Source organism: Ranitomeya imitator, chromosome 1 (genome assembly GCF_032444005.1).
Source record: "Ranitomeya imitator isolate aRanImi1 chromosome 1, aRanImi1.pri, whole genome shotgun sequence".
NCBI lineage: Eukaryota > Metazoa > Chordata > Amphibia > Anura > Dendrobatidae > Ranitomeya > Ranitomeya imitator.
In genome coordinates, this window is record NC_091282.1 from 988,052,490 (window position 1) to 988,075,244 (window position 22,755).

Sequence of the window (22,755 nt, forward strand, 5' to 3'; positions counted from 1 at the left end):
CCTGTAAATAGAATATACCTGCTGTATGTCATCTCCTCCTGTATGTTGTATATACCCATGTGTCATCTCCTCCTGTATATAGTATATACCTGTATGTCATCTCTTCTGTATATACTATATACCTGTATGTCATCTCCTCCTATATATACTATATACCTGTATGTCATCTCCTGTATATAGTATATACCTGTATGTCATCTCCCCTGTATATAGTATATATCTGCTGTATGTCATTTCCTCCTCTATATACCTATGTGTCATCTCCTCTTTTATATAGTATATACCTGTATTTCATCTCCTCCTGTATATAGTATATACGTGTGTCATCTCCTCCTGTATATAGTATATACCTGTAAGTCATCTCCTCCTGTATATAGTATCACCTGCTCCTGTATATAGTATATACCTGTGTGTCATCTCCTCCTGTCTATAGTATATACCTGTATGTCATCTCATCCTGTATATATTATATACCTGTGTCATTGCCCCTGTATATAGTATGTACCTGTATGTCATCTCCCCTATATATAGTATATACCAGGTTGTCATCTCCTCCTGTATATAGTATATACCTGTATGTCATCTCCTCCTGTATATAGTTTATACCTGTGTGTCATGTCCTCCTGTATATAGTATATACCTGTGTGTCATCTCCTCCTGTATATAGTATATACATGGGTGTCATCTCCTCCTGTATATAGTATATACCTGTGTGTCATCTCCTGCTGTATATAGTATATATCTGTATGTCATCTCCTTCTGTATATAGTATATACGTGTGTCATCTCCTTCTGTATATAGTATATACCTGTGTGTCATCTCCTCCTGTATATACCTGTGTGTCATCTGCTCCTGTATATAGTATATACCTGTGTGTCATCTGCTCCTGTATATAGTATATACCTGTGTGTCATCTCCTCCCGTATATAGTATATATCTGTGTGTCATCTCCTCCTGTATTAGACCTCTTTCACACATTATTTGGTCAGTATTTTTACCTCAGTATTTGTAAGCTAAATTTGCAGCCTGATAAATCCCCAGCCAACAGGAAGCCCTCCCCCCTGGCAGAATATATTAGCTCACACATACATATAATAGACAGGTAATGTGACTGACAGCAGCCGTATTTCCTATATGGTACATTTGTTGCTCTTGTAGTTTGTCTGCTTATTAATCAGATTTTTATTTTTGAAGGATAATACCAGACTTGTGTGTGTTTACGGGCGAGTTTCATGGGTCAAGTTGTGTGTGTTGAGTTGCATGTGGCGACATGCATGTAGCGACTTTTGTGAGATGAGTTTTGTGTGGTGACATGCGTGTAGCAACTTTTTGTGTGTCGAGTTGCGTGTGACAGGTTAGTGTAGCAAGTTGTGTGCAGCAAGTTTTGCGCATGGCGAGTTTTGCGCATGGCGAGTTTTATGTGTTGTGCGTTTTGAGTATGTGCAAGTATTGTGTGAGTCAACTTTTGCATGTGTTGCAACTTTTGTGCATGTGGCAATTTTTCCGCGTGTGCAAGTGGCGAGTTTTCATGTGGTGAGTTTTGCGCGTGGCGAGTTTTGAGCGGCGACTTTTGTGTTTCGACTTTTATGTGGCGAGGTTGGTGTATGTGTGATGAAATGTGTGCTGAGGGTGGTATATGTGTTCAAGCATGTGGTAGTTTGTGGCGCATTTTGTGTGTGTGTTCATATCCCCGTGTGTGGTGAATATCCCATGTCGGGGCCCCACCTTAGCAACTGTACGGTGTATTCTCTTTGGCGCCATCGCTCTCACTCTTTAAGTCCCCCTTGTTCACATCTGGCAGCTGTCAATTTGCCTCCAACACTTTTCCTTTCACTTTTTCCCCATTATGTAGATAGGGGCAAAATTTTTTGGTGAATTGGAAAGCGCGGGGTTAAAATTTCACCTCACAACATAGCCTATGACGCTCTCGGGGTCCAGACGTGTGACTGTGCAAAATTTTGTTTCTGTAGCTGCGACGCCTCCAACACTTTTCCTTTCACTTTTTTCCCCATTATGTAGATAGGGGCAAAATTGTTTGGTGAATTGGAAAGCGCGGGGTTAATATTTCACCTCACAACATAGCCTATGACGCTCTTGGGGTCCAGACGTGTGACTGTGCAAAATTTTGTTGCTGTAGCTGCGACGCTTCCAACACTTTTCCTTTCACTTTTTTCCCCATTATGTAGATAGGGGCAAAATTGTTTGGTGAATTGGAACGCGCGGGGTTAAAATTTCGCCTCACAATATAGCCTATGACGCTCTCGGGGTCCAGATGTGTGACTGTGCAAAATTTTGTGGCTGTAGCTGTGACGGTGCAGATGCCAATCCCGGACATACACACACATACACACACACACACACACATTCAGCTTCATATAGTAGAAGTATAATTAAATCAATACAGTCTCCTCTATAGCTAACGACCTAAACATGATCTCTAAAGGGGAATGTTTTAAAGGAAATATGTCAAGTCATTTTTTTGCAGTATAATAATAATATCCTGAAATAGGGCTTGGGTTCCCCTTTCAGGATATGCAACTTTTATTTCTGTACATGACCCGTTGTGTTGCTGTAAGCCCAGGATAAATTTATTGTTGTTAAGTTAAGCTTATGTAAATGGCTGTCTGTCTGCTCTCCTTCAATGACGTGTGATGTGATACTCGGGCACACAGCAGTCTAACTGATACAGTAAGGCATAGGGGTGGGTGGAATTATGGGTGGGGGAAGGGATGTATAGTCATTTGGCATTTACATATGCTTGATTTGCCGCCATGTAAGGGGGTGACAGAGGCCGTCATATACCTCCCCCTGTTTGGACAGTATTCACATTAAATGCAGTTCCATAGTGTTTATGATTGTTTATGTATTCATGTAACATTGCTGTAATGTGTATGTACTGTGCATTCATAGGGTTAGAGAAAGGTACAGAGGATAGAATAAAGGGGTAGACAATCTTAGGGATAGAATAGTGGGGCACATTAGAGATAGGGAATGAGAGTGTGAGAATAGGCTTAGTTAGTATAAGGGGTTTTCCAGGTTGGGAGGAGCTATAGGGGGGGTGTAGTACAGGATAGTGGGATATAGTGATGGGACTTCCTAGTTAGTGCGCAGAGCCCGGGCAGCCATGCTCCGAGTAAGGAGAAATGAAAGAAAGCAGACCAATAGCCGTGGGGGAGAAGTTGCTAAGGCAAGAAGGGACCCTAGGCTGAGTGGCGTACAAGTTATCACCATCTTAAATGGAACCATCCAAAGAGGGCCTATGACCGGGACTAGGCAGAGCTGAGACGACAAGCCTTTTACATTTTACTTTTGAAAAAGGACAAGGGGAATGTATGGAAGCTGGTATACCTAGAGGCACGGACATCACGAAAGGGGCAGAGATTTCTAGGGCTGGACAGGGATTGTCCAGTGAGGCAGTGAATGCCAGGAAGAACACAGATTGCCAGGACGGGTCAGGTATTGTCAAGCAGGGCAGCACTTGACAGGAAGAGCAGAGATTGCCGGGAAGACAGGGAAAGCTCCAGGAATGTCACTGTGTACGCACTCTTCCACATCTGTAATGAAAGCCCTGTTGTTGAGTAAAGTTGAACTGTTAAGAATGGACATTGAATCTGGAGTTGTTTGTGAAACCCATGGATCTGGAGCCAGAATGACAGAAGCAGAGGGGACTCTGGCAATGAATGTGTGTTCTGCTTCGCATGTTGCATATGCAGCAGAGGGGACATTATGTTTCATTTGTGGGGCGCCAGGGTGTGGGAACACTACAGCACGACTACCACCCTGGCCGCCTTACAGCCATGTGACAATAAATTTGCCCAGGGCTTACAGCAACACAACAGGGAAACATACAGAAATAAAAGTTACCAATCCTGAAGAAGTTGCCCAAGTCCTATTTCAGGATACTATTAGTATACTACACAAAAATAACCTGACAGATTCCCTTTAAAATCTCAACCAAACAATGACTTAAATCATTCATGTAGTGGAGCCCATTATGTTGAGAGGGCCGAATAGCAAACATACGAGGAATATCTACATGGTGCATGTCCAAGGAAATTTCTGCAGCAGAAAATCCAAAGCGAACCCATAGGCGCAAGATCAATACCAAATTCTTTAGGTTTCGCTACGAATGCTGTATTACTAGGTGCATATAATCTGCAGTGAAAATCCTCATCAGAAATTGGTGTGCTATGTATTTCAATTTAATTCTGTAAAATTCTCACTGAAATCTGCTCTGTATGCAACCCCGGTGAACAGGGCCTGGACATGGTATTTTAGTTCTATAGGCAGAAGCAAATAGCACCTGACCCCCAGTCCTCAAAGATAAAGCATTACTGGTGATGGGCTTCACAAACATTTTCTTAGTACATTGTCCAATTATGCATCAGCCAACCCACGCCATTTGACTCACAGTTCTATATGCCCCATTAATTACACCACAAAATGTATATGTAGTATACTTATAATAAACAGAATACTACATATAAAAAAGGAGTGATCGAGAAAGGATGAGGGGGACACATCTGAGAAGTCAATCCAGGTTTTACACAGGCCTGTCATATAAGATTTGTGTGAAGAAAGCTACATCTCCCAGTATAACACCCCTAATGGTAAGACTAAACCAGGAGTCGTTTCACAGGCAAGAATGATACAGTATCACCCATCATCACTGTACAAACCATACAGTGATAAGAGGTAGAATAAACCTCTACATCCAGAACAGGTGTGGTCTACTCTGGAGTCACTCTCTTTCTTTTCTCCTCCTTCTGCTCTTGAACTTTCTAGTGAAAATGGTCCCATTCTGTGTCTCTGAATCTGAATACACATATGCCTTGCTAACTTGTCCCACTATGTGCCCTAAAAACTTAGACTCTGTGTCTCATAAATATATATACACCATAATTAGAAACTGTGTTCCTTAAATATACAGTACAGTGCTGGATTTACACTTTCGGCCCGTTTTTGCGACCCCAATGCATTTCTATGGGGCCCCAAAAACAGGCTGCAAAAATTCATAGGAGCGTCGTACGCCATAAGGCCGTGGGGGCCATGTTTACGGCTGTGAAAAAATATTGAGCTTGCTCAATATATGTCACGGCTTACGGACATGGGCCCCATTGAAATTCAAGCTTCCGTTGTTTTTGTGGTGCACCATGACTTCCATTTTTGCCGTTCGCCGTTTTATTTTGGTCCCTACTTTTTCCCTAATACTCTAGTCCAGAAAAACGGCAATCCGCAAGATTTTTGCAGCTCGTTTTTGCAGCAGACCGGGAAAATAGCGGCGAAAAAAAGGCCCGCAAAAACGGGCCGCTAAAATCACGGTAAGTGTAAAAGAAACCTAACTGAGCACACCCCTTTCAAAAAGTAAGATTTTAATTAATATCAATAACTTACTGAACGCAAGAACAATTTCCCCAAATTTTTTAACCCATAATATGACAGTAAAGTTAATAACTCTTATTACAACTTTCATTACAAAATCTTAAGTTTTAGTCAAATTAGTTAATACAAAAATGAAAAATGAAATTGAGAACAGTAAAACCAAAAAATTATCAATGTAAATCACAACTAATATCCCATAGAGGTCTGGAGTTGGAATGATGCTCAAAATCAATCAGATGTGTTCAATCGGATTCAGGTCTAGAGAATGGGCGGGCCAGTCCATAGCTTCAATGCCTTCATCTTGCAGGAACTACTGACACACTCCAGCCACATGAGGTCTGGCATTCTCCTGCATTAGGAGGAACCCAGGGCCAACCGCACCAGCATACGGTCTCACAAGGGGTCTGAGGATCTCATCTCGGTACCTAATGTGTTGTGAATTCTGTGGTCAAGCTCCCTCCTGTGGTCATGAGTGGTACTTCGGCTGGTTCTGTCTATGAGCTTCCTCTGGTGGATGTGAGTGGGGCTGCAGCTTCTGAGTTTCCTTCCTCAGGTGACGAGGTTAAGTCGTTAGGTGCTGCTCTATTTAACTCCACCTAGTTCTTTGTTCCTGGCCTCCAGTCAATGTTCCAGTATTGGTCTTGTTCTCTCCTGGATCGTTCTTGTGGCCTGTCTACCCTGAATAAGCTAAGTTTTGCTTGTGTTACTTTTGTTTGCAATATTTTCTGTCCAGCTTGCTATATTGGTGTTTCTTGCTTGCTGGAAGCTCTGAGACGCAGAGGGAGCACCTCCGTACCGTTAGTCGGTGCGGAGGGTCTTTTTGCGCCCTCTGCGTGGTTGTTTGTAGGTTTTTGTGTTGACCGCAAAGCTATCTTTCCTATCCTCGGTCTATTCAGTAAGTCGGGCCTCACTTTGCTAAAATCTATTTCATCTCTGTGTTTGTATTTTCATCTTAACTCACAGTCATTATATGTGGGGGGCTGCCTTTTCCTTTGGGGAATTTCTCTGAGGCAAGGTAGGCTTATTTTTCTATCTTCAGGGCTAGCTAGTTTCTCAGGCTGTGCCCGAGGCGCCTAGGTCTGGTCAGGAGTGCTCCACGACTACCTTTAGTGTGGCATGATAGGATTAGGGATTGCGGTCAGCAGAGTTCCCACGTCTCAGAGCTCGTCATATGTTATTAGTAACTATCAGGTCACCTTGTGTGCTCTTAACCACTAGGTCCATTGTGGTTCTGAATCACCAGGTCATAACAGTACTGGAGGCCCAAAGTACTAATGCTTCTCAATAGAGGGAAAAGAGAAGTTCTGAGACCATTTTTAAACTATTTCTGGCTTTGAAACCCCGCTCCTCTGGTGACCTAGTTCAACAAGTTAAGATCATTATTTCTTTATTACGTGGCGACCCTCAAGACTGGGCATTTTCCCTCGCGCCAGGAGATCCTGCATTATGTAATATTGATGCGTTTTTTCTGGCGCTCGGATTGCTTTATGATGAACCTAATTCAGTGGATCAGGCAGAGAAAAATTTGCTGGCTCTGTGTCAGGGTCAGGATGAGGTATAGATATATTGTCAGAAGTTTAGGAAGTGGTCTGTGCTCACTCAATGGAATGAATGTGCGCTGCCAGCAATTTTCAGAAAGGGTCTCTCTGAAGCCCTTAAGGATGTCATGGTGGGATTTCCTATGCCTGCTGGTCTGAATGAGTCTATGTCTTTGGCCATTCAGATCGGTCGACGCTTGCGTGAACTGTGCACCATTTGGCGGTATTATCTGAGCATAAACCTGAGCCTATGCAGTGCGATAGGACTTTGACCAGAGCTGAACGGCAAGAACACAGACGTCAGAATGGGCTGTGTTTCTACTGTGTGATTCCACTCATGCTATCTCCGATTGTCCTAAACGCACTAAGCGGTTCGCTAGGTCTGCCACCATTGGTACCGTACAGTCGAAATTTCTTTTGTCCGTTACTTTGATCTGCTCTTTGTCATCCTATTCTGTCATGGCATTTGTGGATTCAGGCGCTGCCCTGAATTTGATGGACTTGGAGTATGCTAGGCGCTGTGGGTTTTTCTTGGAGCCCTTGCAGTGTCCTATTCCATTGAGAGGAATTGATGCTACGCCTTTGGCCAAGAATAAGCCTCAGTATTGGACCCAGCTGATCATTTGCATGGCTCCTGCGCATCAGGAGGATATTCGCTTTTTGGTGTTGCATAATCTGCATGATGTGGTCGTGTTGGGGTTTCCATGGCTACAAGTCCATAACCCAGTATTGGATTGGAAATCAATGTCTGTGTCCAGCTGGGGTTGTCAGGGGGTACATGGTGATGTTCCATTTCTGTCTATTTCATCATCCACCCCTTCTGAGGTCCCAGAGTTCTTGTCAGATTACCGGGATGTATTTGATGAGCCCAAGTACAATGCCCTACCTCCGCATAGGGATTGTGATTGTGCTATCGATTTGATTCCTGGTAGTAAGTTTCCTAAAGGTCGACTGTTTAATTTGTCTGTACCTGAGCACGCTGCTATGCGGACTTACGTAAAGGAATCCTTGGAGAAGTGTTATGTAGGCAATCCAGTGACACAGTGTGCCAGCAATCAGAGCACATACAGTGATTTGATAATAACCCAAAAACAATAGAACGAGCTCTGAGACGTGGAATCTCTGTAGACCGCAATACCTGAACCTATCCTAAACACAACTAAAGGCAGCTGTGGATTGCGCCTGTCACTACCTATGCAACTCGGCACAGCCTGAGGAGCTGACTAGCCTGAAGATAGAAAAACAAGCCTGACTTGCCTCAGAGAAATACCCCAAAGGAAAAGGCAGCCCCCCACATATAATGACTGTTAGCAAGATGAAAAGACAAACGTAGGGATGAAATAGATTCAGCAAAGTGAGGCCCGATATTCTAGATAGAGCGAGGATAGCAAAGAGAACTTTGCAGTCTACAAAAAACCCTAAAGCAAAAAACCACGCAAGGCGGCAAAAAGACCCACCGTGCCGAACTAACGGCACGGCGGTGCACCCTTTGCGTCTCAGAGCTTCCAGCAAAAACGAATAGACAAGCTGGACAGAAAAAGTAGCAAAAAAAAGCCAAGAAACACTTATCTAAGCAGAGCAGCAGGCCACAGGAAAGATCCAGAAGCTCAGGTCCAACACTGGAACATTGACAAGGAGCAAGGAAGACAGAATCAGGTGGAGTTAAATAACAAAGCAGCCAACGAGCTCACCAGAACACCTGAGGGAGGAAGCTCAGAAGCTGCAGTACCACTTGTGACCACAGGAGTGAATTCAGCCACAGAATTCACAACAGTACCCCCCCCTTGAGGAGGGGTCACCGAACCCTCACCAGAGCCCCCAGGCCGACCAGGATGAGCCACATGAAAGGCACGAACAAGATCTGGAGCATGGACATCAGAGGCAAAAACCCAGGAATTATCTTCCTGAGCATAACCCTTCCATTTAACCAGATACTGGAGTTTCCGTCTAGAAACACGAGAATCCAAAATTTTCTCCACAATATACTCCAATTCCCCCTCCACCAAAACCGGGGCAGGAGGTTCAACAGATGGAACCATAGGTGCCACGTATCTCCGCAACAACGACCTATGGAATACATTATGTATGGAAAAGGAGTCTGGGAGGGTCAGACGAAAAGACACAGGATTGAGAATCTCAGAAATCCTATACGGACCAATAAAACGAGGTTTAAATTTAGGAGAGGAAACCTTCATAGGAATATGACGAGAAGATAACCAAACCAGATCCCCAACACGAAGTCGGGGACCCACACGGCGTCTGCGATTAGCGAAAAGTTGAGCCTTCTCCTGGGACAAGGCCAAATTGTCCACTACCCGAGTCCAGATCTGCTGCAACCTGTCCACCACAGAATCCACACCAGGACAGTCCGAAGACTCAACCTGTCCTGAAGAGAAACGAGGATGGAACCCAGAATTGTAGAAAAATGGAGAGACCAAGGTAGCCGAGCTGGCCCGATTATTAAGGGCGAACTCAGCCAACGGCAAAAAGGACACCCAATCATCCTGGTCTGCAGAAACAAAACATCTCAGATATGTCTCCAAGGTCTGATTGGTTCGTTCGGTCTGGCCATTAGTCTGAGGATGGAAAGCCGAGGAAAAAGACAGGTCAATGCCCATCCTGCCACAAAAGGATCCCCAAAACCTTGAAACAAACTGGGAACCTCTGTCAGAAACAATATTCTCAGGAATGCCATGCAAATGAACCACATGCTGGAAGAACAAAGGCACCAAATCAGAGGAGGAAGGCAATTTAACCAAGGGCACCAGATGGACCATTTTAGAAAAGCGATCACAGACCACCCAAATGACTGACATCTTTTGAGAAACGGGAAGGTCAGAAATGAAATCCATCGAAATATGTGTCCAAGGCCTCTTTGGGACCGGCAAGGGCAAAAGCAACCCACTGGCACGTGAACAGCAGGGCTTAGCCCTAGCACAAATCCCACAGGACTGCACAAAAGTACGTACATCCCGTGACAGAGATGGCCACCAGAAGGATCTAGCCACTAACTCTCTGGTACCAAATATTCCAGGATGACCAGCCAACACCGAACAATGAAGTTCAGAGATAACTTTAGTAGTCCACCTATCAGGGACGAACAGTTTCTCCGCCGGACAACGATCAGGTTTATTCGCCTGAAATTTTTGCAACACTCGCGCAAATCAGGGGAGATGGCAGACACAATGACTCCTTCCTTGAGGATACTCGCCGGCTTAGATGAACCCGGAGAGTCGGGCACAAAACTCCTAGACAGAGCATCCGCCTTCACATTTTTAGAGCCCGGAAGGTACGAAATCACAAAATCGAAGCGGGCAAAAAATAACGACCAACGGGCCTGTCTAGGATTCAAGCGCTTGGCAGACTCGAGATAAGTAAGGTTCTTATGATCAGTCAATACCACCACGCGATGCTTAGCTCCTTCAAGCCAATGATGCCATTCCTCAAATGCTCACTTCATGGCCAGCAACTCTCGGTTGCCCACATCATAATTACGCTCAGCAGCCGAAAACTTCCTGGAAAAGAAAGCACATGGTTTCAACACTGAGCAACCAGAACCTCTCTGTGACAAAACCGCCCCTGCTCCAATCTCAGAAGCATCAACCTCGACCTGGAACGGAAGAGAAACATCTGGTTGACACAACACAGGGGCAGAACAAAAACGATGCTTCAACTCCTGAAAAGCTTCCACAGCAGCAGAAGACCAATTAACCAAATCAGCACCCTTCTTGGTCAAATCGGTCAATGGTTTGGCAATGCTAGAAAAATTACAGATGAAGCGACGATAAAAATTAGCAAAGCCCAGGAATTTTTGCAGACTTTTCAGAGATGTCGGCTGAGTCCAATCCTGGATGGCTTGGACCTTAACTGGATCTATCTCGATAGTAGAAGGGGAAAAGATGAACCCCAAAAATGAAACTTTCTGCACACCGAAGAGACACTTTGATCCCTTCACAAACAAAGAATTAGCACGCAGGACCTGGAAAACCATTCTGACCTGCTTCACATGAGAGTCCCAATCATCTGAGAAGATCAAAATGTCATCCAAGTATACAATCAGGAATTTATCCAGGTACTCTCGGAAGATGTCATGCATAAAGGACTGAAACACTGATGGAGCATTAGAAAGCCCAAATGGCATAACCAGGTACTCAAAATGGCCCTCGGGCATATTAAATGCTGTTTTCCATTCATCGCCCTGTTTAATACGCACAAGATTATACGCACCACGAAGATCTATCTTGGTGAACCAACTAGCCCTCTTAATCCGAGCAAACAAATCAGACAGCAGTGGCAAGGGGTACTGAAATTTGACTGTGATTTTATGCGATTTTGTGCGAATTCTTTGTTTGTGAAGGGGTCAAAGTGTCTCGTTGGTGTTCAGAAGGTTTCATTTTTGGGTTTAATTTTTTCCCCTTCTACTATCGAGATGGACCCTGTTAAAGTTCAGGCCATTTATGATTGGACTCAGCCGACATCTCTGAAGAGTCTGCAAAAGTTTCTGGGCTTTGCTAATTTTTATCGTCGCTTCATCAATAATTTTTCTAGTATTGCTAAACCGTTTACTGATTTAACCAAGAAGGGTGCTGATGTGGTCAATTGGTCTTCTGCTGCTGTGGAAGCTTTTCAAGAGTTGAAGCGTCGTTTTTCTTCTGCCCCTGTGTTGTGCCAACCAGATGTTTCGCTCCCGTTCCAGGTCGAGATTGATGCCTCTGAGATTGGAGCAGGGGCTGTTTTGTCGCAAAGAAGTTCTGAGGGCTCGGTGATAAAACCATGCGCCTTCTTTTCCAGGAAGTTTTCGCCTGCTGAGCGTAATTATGATGTTGGCAATCGAGAGTTGCTGGCCATGAAGTGGGCATTCGAGGAGTGGCGTCATTGGCTTGAAGGAGCTAAGCATCGCGTGGTGGCCTTGACTGATCACAAGAACTTGACTTATCTTGAGTCTGCCAAACGGTTGAATCCTAGACAGGCTCGTTGGTTGCTGTTTTTCTCCCATTTTGACTTTGTGGTTTCGTACCTTCCGGGCTCTAAAAATGTGAAGGCGGATGCCCTGTCTAGGAGTTTTGTGGCCGACTCTCTGGGTTTGCCTGAGCCGGCGGGTATTCTCAAAGAGGGGGTAATTTTGTCTGCCATCTCCCCTGATTTGCGGCGGGTGCTGCAAAAATTTCAGGCTAATAGACCTGACTGTTGCCCAGCGAAGAAACTGTTTGTCCCTGATAAATGGGCGAGTAGAGTTATCTCTGAGGTTCATTGTTCGGTGTTGGCTGGTCATCCTGGAATCTTTGGTACCAGAGATTTGGTGGCTAGATCCTTTTGGTGGCCATCTCTGTCACGGGATGTGCGTTCGTTTGTGCAGTCCTGTGGGATTTGTGCTCGGGCTAAGCCCTGCTGTTCTCGTGCCAGTGGGTTGCTTTTGCCCTTGCCAGTCCCGAAGAGGCCCTGGACACATATCTCTATGGATTTTATTTCGGATCTCCCCGTCTCTCAAAAAATGTCGGTCATTTGGGTGGTTTGTGATCGCTTCTCTAAGATGGTCCATTTTGTACCCTTGTCTAAATTGCCTTCCTCCTCTGATTTGGTGCCATTGTTCTTCCAGCATGTGGTTCGTTTACATGGCATTCCGGAGAGCATCGTTTCTGACAGAGGTTCCCAGTTTGTTTCGAGGTTTTGGCGAGCCTTTTGTGCTAGGATGGGCATTGATTTGTCTTTTTCCTCGGCTTTCCATCCTCAGACAAATGGCCAGACTGAACGAACCAATCAGACCTTGGAAACATATCTGAGATGTTTTGTTTCTGCTGATCAGGATGATTGGGTGTCCTTTTTGCCTTTGGCTGAGTTCGCCCTTAATAATCGGGCCAGCTCTGGCTACTTTGGTTTCGCCGTTTTTCTGCAATTCTGGTTTCCATCCTCGTTTCTCTTCAGGGCAGGTTGAGTCTTCAGACTGTCCTGGTGTGGATACTGTGGTGGATAGGTTGCAGCAGATTTGGACATTGTCCCAGGAGAAGGCTCAACGTTTCGCTAATCGCAGGCGCTGTGTGGGTCCCCGACTTCGTGTTGGGGATTTGGTTTGGTTGTCATCTCATTATATTCCTATGAAAGTTTCCTCTCCTAAGTTTAAGCCTCGTTTCATTGGTCCGTATAGGATTTCTGAGGTTCTTAATCCTGTGTCTTTTCATTTGACCCTTCCAGCTTCTTTTTCCATCCATAACGTATTCCATAGGTCATTGTTGCGGAGATACGTGGCACCTGTGGTTCCATCCATTGATCCTCCTGCCCCTGTTTTGGTTGAGGGGGAGTTGGAGTATATAGTGGAGAAGATTTTGGATTCTCGTATTTCGAGACGGAAACTCCAGTACCTGGTTAAGTGGAAGGGTTATGGTCAGGAAGATAATTCCTGGGTCTTTGCCTCTGATGTTCATGCTGCCGATCTGGTTCGTGCCTTTCATTTGGCTCATCCTGGTCGGCCTGGGGGCTCTGGTGAGGGTTCGGTGACCCCTCCTCAAGGGGGGGTACTGTTGTGAATTCTGTGGTCAAGCTCCCTCCTGTGGTCATGAGTGGTACTTCGGCTGGTTCTGTCTATGAGCTTCCTCTGGTGGATGTGAGTGGGGCTGCAGCTTCTGAGTTTCCTTCCTCAGGTGACGAGGTTAAGTCGTTAGGTGCTGCTCTATTTAACTCCACCTAGTTCTTTGTTCCTGGCCTCCAGTCAATGTTCCAGTATTGGTCTTGTTCTCTCCTGGATCGTTCTTGTGGCCTGTCTACCCTGCATATGCTAAGTTTTGCGTGTGTTACTTTTGTTTGCAATATTTTCTGTCCAGCTTGCTATATTGGTTTTTCTTGCTTGCTGGAATCTCTGAGACGCAGAGGGAGCACCTCCGTACCGTTAGTCGGTGCGGAGGGTCTTTTTGCGCCCTCTGCGTGGTTGTTTGTAGGTTTTTGTGTTGACCGCAAAGCTATCTTTCCTATCCTCGGTCTATTCAGTAAGTCGGGCCTCACTTTGCTAAAATCTATTTCATCTCTGTGTTTGTATTTTCATCTTAACTCACAGTCATTATATGTGGGGGGCTGCCTTTTCCTTTGGGGAATTTCTCTGAGGCAAGGTAGGCTTATTTTTCTATCTTCAGGGCTAGATAGTTTCTCAGGCTGTGCCCGAGGCGCCTAGGTCTGGTCAGGAGCGCTCCACGGCTACCTCTAGTGTGGTATGATAGGATTAGGGATTGCGGTCAGCAGAGTTCCCACGTCTCAGAGCTCGTCCTATGTTATTAGTAACTATCAGGTCACCTTGTGTGCTCTTAACCACTAGGTCCATTGTGGTTCTGAATCACCAGGTCATAACACTAATGGTAGTCAGGCTACCTTTTGCGAGCATATGGAGGGCTGTGTAGCCCTCCAAATAAATGCCACCCCACACTATTACTGACCCACTGCCAAATCGGTCATGCTGAAGGATGTTGCAGGCAGATCGCTCTCCATGGCGTCTCCAGACTCTGTCACATCTGTCACATGTGCTCAGTGTGACCCTGCTTTCTTCTGTGAAGAGCACAGGGCATCAGTGGCAAATTTGCCCATCCTGGTGTTCGGTGGCCAATTGCCAAGCGTCATGCACGGTGTTGGGCTGTGAGCACAACCCCCATCTGTGGACGTCGGGCACTTAGACCATCCTCATGGAGTCGGTTTCTAACCGTTTGTGCAGACACATGCACATTTGTGGCCAGCTGGAGGTCATTTTGCAGGGTTCTGGCAGTGCTCCTCCTGTTCCTCCTTGCACAAAGGCTGAGGTAGCAGTCCTGCTGCTGGATTGTTGCTCTCCTACAGCACCCTCCACGTCTCCTGGTGTACTGGCCTGTCTCCTGGTAGCGCCTACAGCCTCTGGACACTACGCTGACAGACACAGCAATCCTTCTTGCCACAGCTTGCAATGATGTGCCATCCTGGATGAGCTGCACTACCTGAGCCACTTGTGTGGCTCGTAGTGTCCGTCTCATGCTACCATGAGTGTGAAAGCACAACCAACATTCAAAAGTGACCAAGGCATCAACCAGAAAGCATTGGTACTGAGATGTGGTCTGTGGTCCCACCTGCAGAACCACTCCTTTATTGAGTGTATCTTGATTGCCAATAATTTCCATCTGTTGTCTGTTCCATTTGCACAACAGCATGTGAAATTGATTGTCATACAGTGTTGCTTCCTAAGTGGACAGTTTGATTTCACAAAAGTTTGATTTACTTGGAGTTATATCCTGTTGTTTTAGTGTTCCCTTTATTTTTTTGAGCAGTGTATTTTATTACAGTACCAAAAGAAAATCCAGCTCACTCGCCACCAGGTATGCGGATCACATAAATCATTGAGCAACAACCGAAGAAAGAAATCATTTAGCACCAATGATCCAGAAACATCTTGATATGGCTTTACTGAATGATCCACAGAAAACATTACAGACACAGGTATAATGACTCTAATGCGTTTTGGATCAGTTATGGTCTGTATTCATGGCATACTGGATGCTTTATTTCTTCATACTTTATTAGAACTCTGATTATATGGTACTGTAGCTACTGTTTTTTTTCTTAAATACAAGCTATCCACATTTATAGTTGTCATAGATACATACGTATTCCAGCTATTTGTTAAAGATATAATATTGAAGAGAAAAGACAGCGCACTCTCCCCAACATACTCTGTATTTGAAAGTATTCCATATTTATAGCATGTGCTACAAGTTTACAGCTTTACATTTTATTGATTTTTTTTACCATGGTCACTTAAAATAATATAGGTTTTTATTCAATCTAATGTAAAACCCCAGATAATCCATGATGACATTCCAATGCACAATAAACTGCGGGATTCAACATAGAACATGAAACTGGACAATTCTTTCTCTTCAATACATGTGTTTACTTGCTGCAAACTAATTTTTATGAAAATCTGTGCAAAAAAATAATCAGAGTCTAATTTCCCATCTTCCTTCAATATTGCCTGGGGAAAAATCCTTGCAATGAATAAGATAAAAAATAGACAAAACCTAATTTGCTCAAGGATCTCACAACATTGTGGTGTTGACTGTTCCTTCAGATCTTGAAAGAAAAAAAATGAAATGCCAAGGCTTATCATGCACAGATTCTCACAGTTTATCACATACCGTTCTGACATGTTTAAGATGTAGCAAGAAGCAACATTGACCAGGAGAAAACAAAATAATTATGAAAATCTACTATTGAATGGTGTTCCAATTCTCACCTACGTGCGTTTAGTCAATCAGGTTCAGATCTAAAAGTTGCAACGAAAAAAGTGATATATGCTTCTTGGTTGTTTGATGCTCTGTAGGCAACCAAACTAAACATTTTCTTGAAAAGTGGCCTTTTGGCAGAATGAAACAGTCAATTGTTGATATGTGCAACTTGTCTCCAAAATATGGCAATATAAATGATCTTTACACTGATATGTTAGACAGGACAGGAAAAATAAAATGCCCTTGCATGTGAGAACTATTTAGCTATAAGTGGTAATTATGTGACTGATTACTTTAACGGCAGTCAATAGGAAAAACAAATTGCACAATCAGAAAAAAGTGCCATTTGCCATCTCAGTCACTAAAACTGGGAAAACAAAATATAAGACCTGAAGTTTTCAGTGTCTCTTACTCACTTATCAATGCTTTAAATTTCACCCTTGTCAAGTTTTAAGCCTTAATGTTAGGCACCCAGTTTTCCTGCTTCCAATACAAAAAAAGTAGAACTCAACCTCGGGTAATGTACTTTGTGTTCTTGCCTGTAGTCCAAACACAAAAAAAGCCAGAGCCCACGCTGAAAAGTGTGAAAAATACTTTGCTTCTATATTCTGGAGTGATGAGACCAAGATAAATGTTTTTTTTTCTTTAAATGATGGCTTCAACACAGAGGAGAAGCCAGAGAAAAATGCATGGTGCAAAGAGTGAAACATTGTGGTTTTATTGTCTTTATGTGAGGTTGCACTAGTGGTGTTGATGTCAGGAATCTACATTTCATTAATGATACACTGAATTGCCAGATGTACTACTCTGTATCAAAAGACAAGATGCTACCATCACTCCATTCCTTTGGTAGACATGAACTTTTCGAACATGACAATGATCTGAAACATACATCTAAGGCCACTGTTGTATTTCTGAAAAAGAACAGGGTGAAAGTTATTCAGCAGCCAAGTATACCTGATCTGAGCCCAACTGAAACACCTATGGCAAATTTTGAAGAGACAAGTTGAGTGTAACTTTCCATTCACCATCTAGGTTCTAAAAGTGGTCGTTCTTGAAAAATGAAAAAAAAAAAAAAAGATGTTGCATTAATTGCCTACAAAGATGTTGTTCATTAATTGCCTACAAGATTTGGTGCTGTCCTTAACCCCTTCATGACCCAGCCTATTTTGACCTTAAAGACCTTGCCGTTTTTTGCAATTCTGACCAGTGTCCCTTTATGAGGTAATAACTCAGGAACGCTTCAACGGATCCTAGCGGTTCTGAGATTGTTTTTTCGTGACATATTGGGCTTCATGTTAGTGGTAAATTTAGGTCAATAAATTCTGCGTTTATTTGTGATAAAAACGGAAATTTGGCGAAAATTTTGAAAATTTCGCAATTTTCACATTTTGAATTTTTATTCTGTTAAACCAGAGAGATATGTGACACAAAATAGTTAATAAATAACATTTCCCACATGTTTACTTTACATCAGCACAATTTTGGAAACAAAATTTTTTTTTGTTAGGAAGTTATAAGGGTTAAAATTTGACCAGCGATTTGTCATTTTTACAACGAAATTTACAAAACCATTTTTTTTAGGGACCACCTCACATTTGAAGTCAGTTTGAGGGGTCTATATGGCTGAAAATACCCAAAAGTGACACCATTCTAAAAACTGCACCCCTCAAGGTACTCAAAACCACATTCAAGAAGTTTATTAACCCTTCAGGTGCTTCACAGCAGCAGAAGCAACATGGAAGGAAAAAATGAACATTTAACTTTTTAGTCACAAAAATTATCTTTTAGCAACAATTTTTTTATTTTCCCAATGGTAAAAGGAGAAACTGAACCACGAAAGTTGTTGTCCAATTTATCCTGAGTACGCTGATACCTCATATGTGGGGGTAAACCACTGTTTGGGCGCACGGCAGGGCTTGGAAGGGAAGGAGCGCCATTTGACTTTTTGAATCAAAAATTGGCTCCACTCTTTAGCGGACACCATGTCACGTTTGGAGAGCCCCCGTGTGCCTAAAAATTGGAGCTCCCCCACAAGTGACCCCATTTTGGAAACTAGACGCCCCAAGGAACGTATCTAGATGCAGAGTGAGCACTTTGAACCCCCAGGTGCTTCACAAATTAATCCGTAAAAATGAAAAAGTACTTTTTTTTCACAAAAAAATTCTTTTAGCCTCAATTTTTTCATTTTCACATGGGCAACAGGATAAAATGGATCCTAAAATGTGTTGGGCAATTTCTCCTGAGTACACCAATACCTCACATGTGGGGGTAAACCACTGTTTGGGCACATGGTAAGGCTCGGAAGGGAAGGAGCGCCATTTGACTTTTTGAATGAAAAATTATTTCCATCGTTAGCGGACACCATGTCGCGTTTGGAGAGCTCCTGTGTGCCTAAACATTGGCGCTCCCCCACAAGTGACCCCATTTTGGAAACTAGACCCCCCAAGGAACTTATTTAGATGCCTAGTGAGCACTTTAAACCCTCAGGTGCTTCACAAATTGATCTGTAAAAATGAAAAAGTACTTTTTTTTCACAAAAAAATTCTTTTCGCCTCAATTTTTTCATTTTCACATGGGCAGTAGGGTAAAATGGATCATAAAATTTGTTGGGCAATTTCTCCCGAGTACGTCGATACCTCATATGTGGGGGTAAACCACTCTTTGGGCACTCGGCAGGGCTCGGAAGGGAAGGCACGCCATTTGACTTTTTGAATGGAAAATTAGCTCCAATTGTTAGCGGACACCATGTCACGTTTGGAGAGCCCCTGTGTGCCTAAACATTGGAGCTCCCCCACAAGTGACCCCATTTTGGAAACTAGACCCCCCAAGGAACTTATCTAGATGCATATTGAGCACTTTAAACCCCCAGGTGCTTCACAGAAGTTTATAACGCAGAGCCATGAAAATAAAAAATAATTTTTCTTTCCTCAAAAATGATTTTTTAGCCTGGAATTTCCTATTTTGCCAAGGATAATAGGAGAAATTGGACCCCAAATATTGTTGTCCTGTTTGTCCTGAGTACGCAGATACCCAATATGTGGGGGTAAACCACTGTTTGGGCGCACGGCAGGGCTCGGAAGGGATGGCACGCCATTTGGCTTTTTAAATGGAAAATTAGCTCCAATCATTAGCGGACACCATGTCACGTTTGGAGAGCCCCTGTGTGCCTAAACATTGGAGATCCCCCAGAAATGACACCATTTTGGAAACTAGACCCCCAAAGGAACTACTCTAGATGTGTGGTGAGGACTTTGAACCCCCAAGTGCTTCACAGAAGTTTATAACGCAGAGCCATGAAAAAAAAAAAAAAAATATTTTCTCAAAAATGATCTTTTAGCCTGCAATTTTTTATTTTCCCAAGGGTAACAGGAGAAATTTGACCCCAAAAGTTGTTGTCCAGTTTCTCCTGAGTACGATGATACCCCATATGTGGGGGTAAATCACTGTTTGGGCACATGCCGGGGCTCGGAAGTGAAGTAGTGACGTTTTGAAATGCAGACTTTGATGGAATGCTCTGTGGGCGTCACGTTGCGTTTGCAGAGCCCCTGATGTGGCTTAACAGTAGAAACCCCCCACAAGTGACCCCATTTTGGAAACTAGACCCCCAAAGGAACTTATCTAGATGTGTGGTGAGCACTTTGAACCCCCAAGTGCTTCATAGAAGTTTATAATGCAGAGCCGTGAAAATAATAAATACGTTTTCTTTCCTCAAAAATAATTATTTAGCCCAGAATGTTTTATTTTCCCAAGGGTTACAGAAGAAATTGGACCCCAAAAGTTGTTGTCCAGTTTCTCCTGAGTACGCTGATACCCCATATGTGGGGGTAAACCACTGTTTGGGCACATGCCGAGGGTCGGAAGTGAAGTAGTGACGTTTTGAAATGCAGACTTTGATGGAATGCTCTGTGGGCGTCACGTTGCGTTTGCAGAGCCCCTGATGTGGCTTAACAGTAGAAACCCCCCACAAGTGACCGCATTTTGGAAACTAGACCCCGAAAGGAACTTATCTAGATGTGTGGTGAGCACTTTGAACCCCCAAGCGCTTCATAGAAGTTTATAATGCAGAGCCGTGAAAATAATAAATACGTTTTCTTTCCTCAAAAATAATTATTTAGCCCAGAATTTTTTATTTTCCCAAGGGTTACAGGAGAAATTGGACCCCAAAAGTTGTTGTCCAGTTTCTCCTGAGTACGCTGATACCCCATGAGTGGGGGTAAACCACTGTTTGGGCACACGTCGGGGCTCAGAAGGGAAGTAGTGACTTTTGAAATGCAGACTTTGATGAAATGGTCTGCGGGTGTCACGTTGCGTTTGCAGAGCCCCTGATGTGCCTAAACAGTAGAAACCCCCACAAGTGACCCCATTTTAGAAATTAGACCCCCAAAGGAACTTATATAGATATGTGGTGAGCACTTTGAACCCCCAAGTGCTTCACAGACGTTTACAACGCAGAGCCGTGAAAATAAAAAATCATTTTTCTTTCCTCAAAAATTATGTTTTAGCAAGCATTTTTTTTGATTCACAAGGGTAACAGGAGAAATTGGACCCCAGTAATTGTTGCGCAGTTTGTCCTGAGTATGCTGGTACCCCATATGTGGGGGTAAACCACTGTTTGGGCACACGTCAGGGCTCGGAAGTGAGGGAGCACCATTTGACTTTTTGAATACGAGATTGGCTGGAATCAATGGTGGCGCCATGTTGCGTTTGGAGACCCCTGATGTGCCTAAACAGTGGTAACCCCTCAATTCTACCTCCAACACTAACCCCAACACACCCCTAACCCTAATCCCAACTGTAGCCATAACCCTAAACACAACCCTAACCGCAACACACCCCTAACCACAACCCTAACCCCAACACACCCCTAACCATAACCACAACCCTAATTCCAACCCTAACCCTAAGGCTATGTGCCCACGTTGCGGATTCGTGTGAGATATTTTCGCACCATTTTTGAAAAATCCGCGGGTAAAAGGCACTGCGTTTTACCTGCGGATTTTCCGCGGATTTCCAGTGTTTTTTGTGCGGATTTCACCTGCGGATTCCTATTGAGGAACAGGTGTAAAACGCTGCGGAATCCGCACAAAGAATTGACATGCTGCGGAAAATACAACGCAGCGTTTCCGCGCGGTATTTTCCGCACCATGGGCACAGCGGATTTGGTTTTTCATATGTTTACATGGTACTGTAAACCTGATTGAACACTGCTGCGGATCCGCAGCCAAATCCGCACCGTGTGCACATAGCCTAATTCTAAAGGTATGTGCACACGCTGCGGAAAACGCTGCGGATCCGCAGCAGTTTCCCATGAGTTTACAGTTCAATGTAAACCTACGGGAAACAAAAATCGCTGTGCCCATGCTGCGGAAAAACTGCACGGAAACGCAGCGGTTTACATTCCGCAGCATGTCACTTCTTTGTGCGGATTCCGCAGCGGTTTTACAACTGCTCAAATAGAAAATCGCAGTTGTAAAACCGCAGTGAAATGCGCAGAAAAACCGCGGTAAATCCGCCATAAATCCGCAGCGGAAAAATCCGCAGAGGACCAGAATACGTGTGCACATACCGAAACCCTAACCCTAGCCCTAACCCTACCCCTAGCCCTAACCCTAACCCTACCCCTAACCCTAACCCTACCCCTACCCCTAACCCTACCCCTAACCCTACCCCTAACCCTACCCCTAGCCCTAACCCTAACCCTAACCCTACCCCTAACCCTAACCCTAATGATATTCTAACATTAGTGGAAAAAAAAATTTCTTTATTTTTTTATTGTCCCTACCTATGGGGGTGACAAAGGGGGGGGGTCATTTATTATTTTTTTTATTTTGATCACTGAGATATAATCTATCTCAGTGATCAAAATGCACTTTGGAACGAATCTGCCGGCCGGCAGATTCGGCGGGCGCACTGCGCATGCGCCCGCCATTTTGGAAGATGGCGGCGCCCAGGGAGAAGACGGACGGGACCCCGGCTGGATCGGTAAGTATGATGGGGTGGGGGGGGACCACGGGGGGGGATCGGAGCACGGGGGGGGAATCGGAGTGCGGGAGGGGTGGAACGGAGCACGGGGGGCGTGGAACGGAGCACGGGGGGGCTGGAATGGAGCACGGGGGGGTGGAACGGAGCACCGGGGGGGTGGATCGGAGTGCAGGGGGGGTGATTGGAGCACGGGGAGGTGATTGGAGCACGGGGGGAGCGGACAAGAGCACGGTGGGGAGCGGAGCACTGGACGGAGGGGAGCCGGAGCAGTGTACCGGCCAGATCGGAGGGCTGGGGGGGCGATCGGTGGGGTGGGGTGGGGGCACACTAGTATTTCCAGCCATGGCCGATGGTATTTCAGCATCGGCCATGGCTGGATTGTAATATTTCACCAGTTATAATAGGTGAAATATTACAAATCGCTCTGATTGGCAGTTTCACTTTCAACAGCCAATCAGAGCGATCGTAGCCACGAGGGGGTGAAGCCACCCCCCCTGGGCTAAACTACCACTCCCCCTGTCCCTGCAGATCGGGTGAAATGGGAGTTAACCCTTTCACCCGGCCTGCAGGGACGCGATCTTTCCATGACGCCGCATAGGCGTCATGGGTCGGAATGGCAC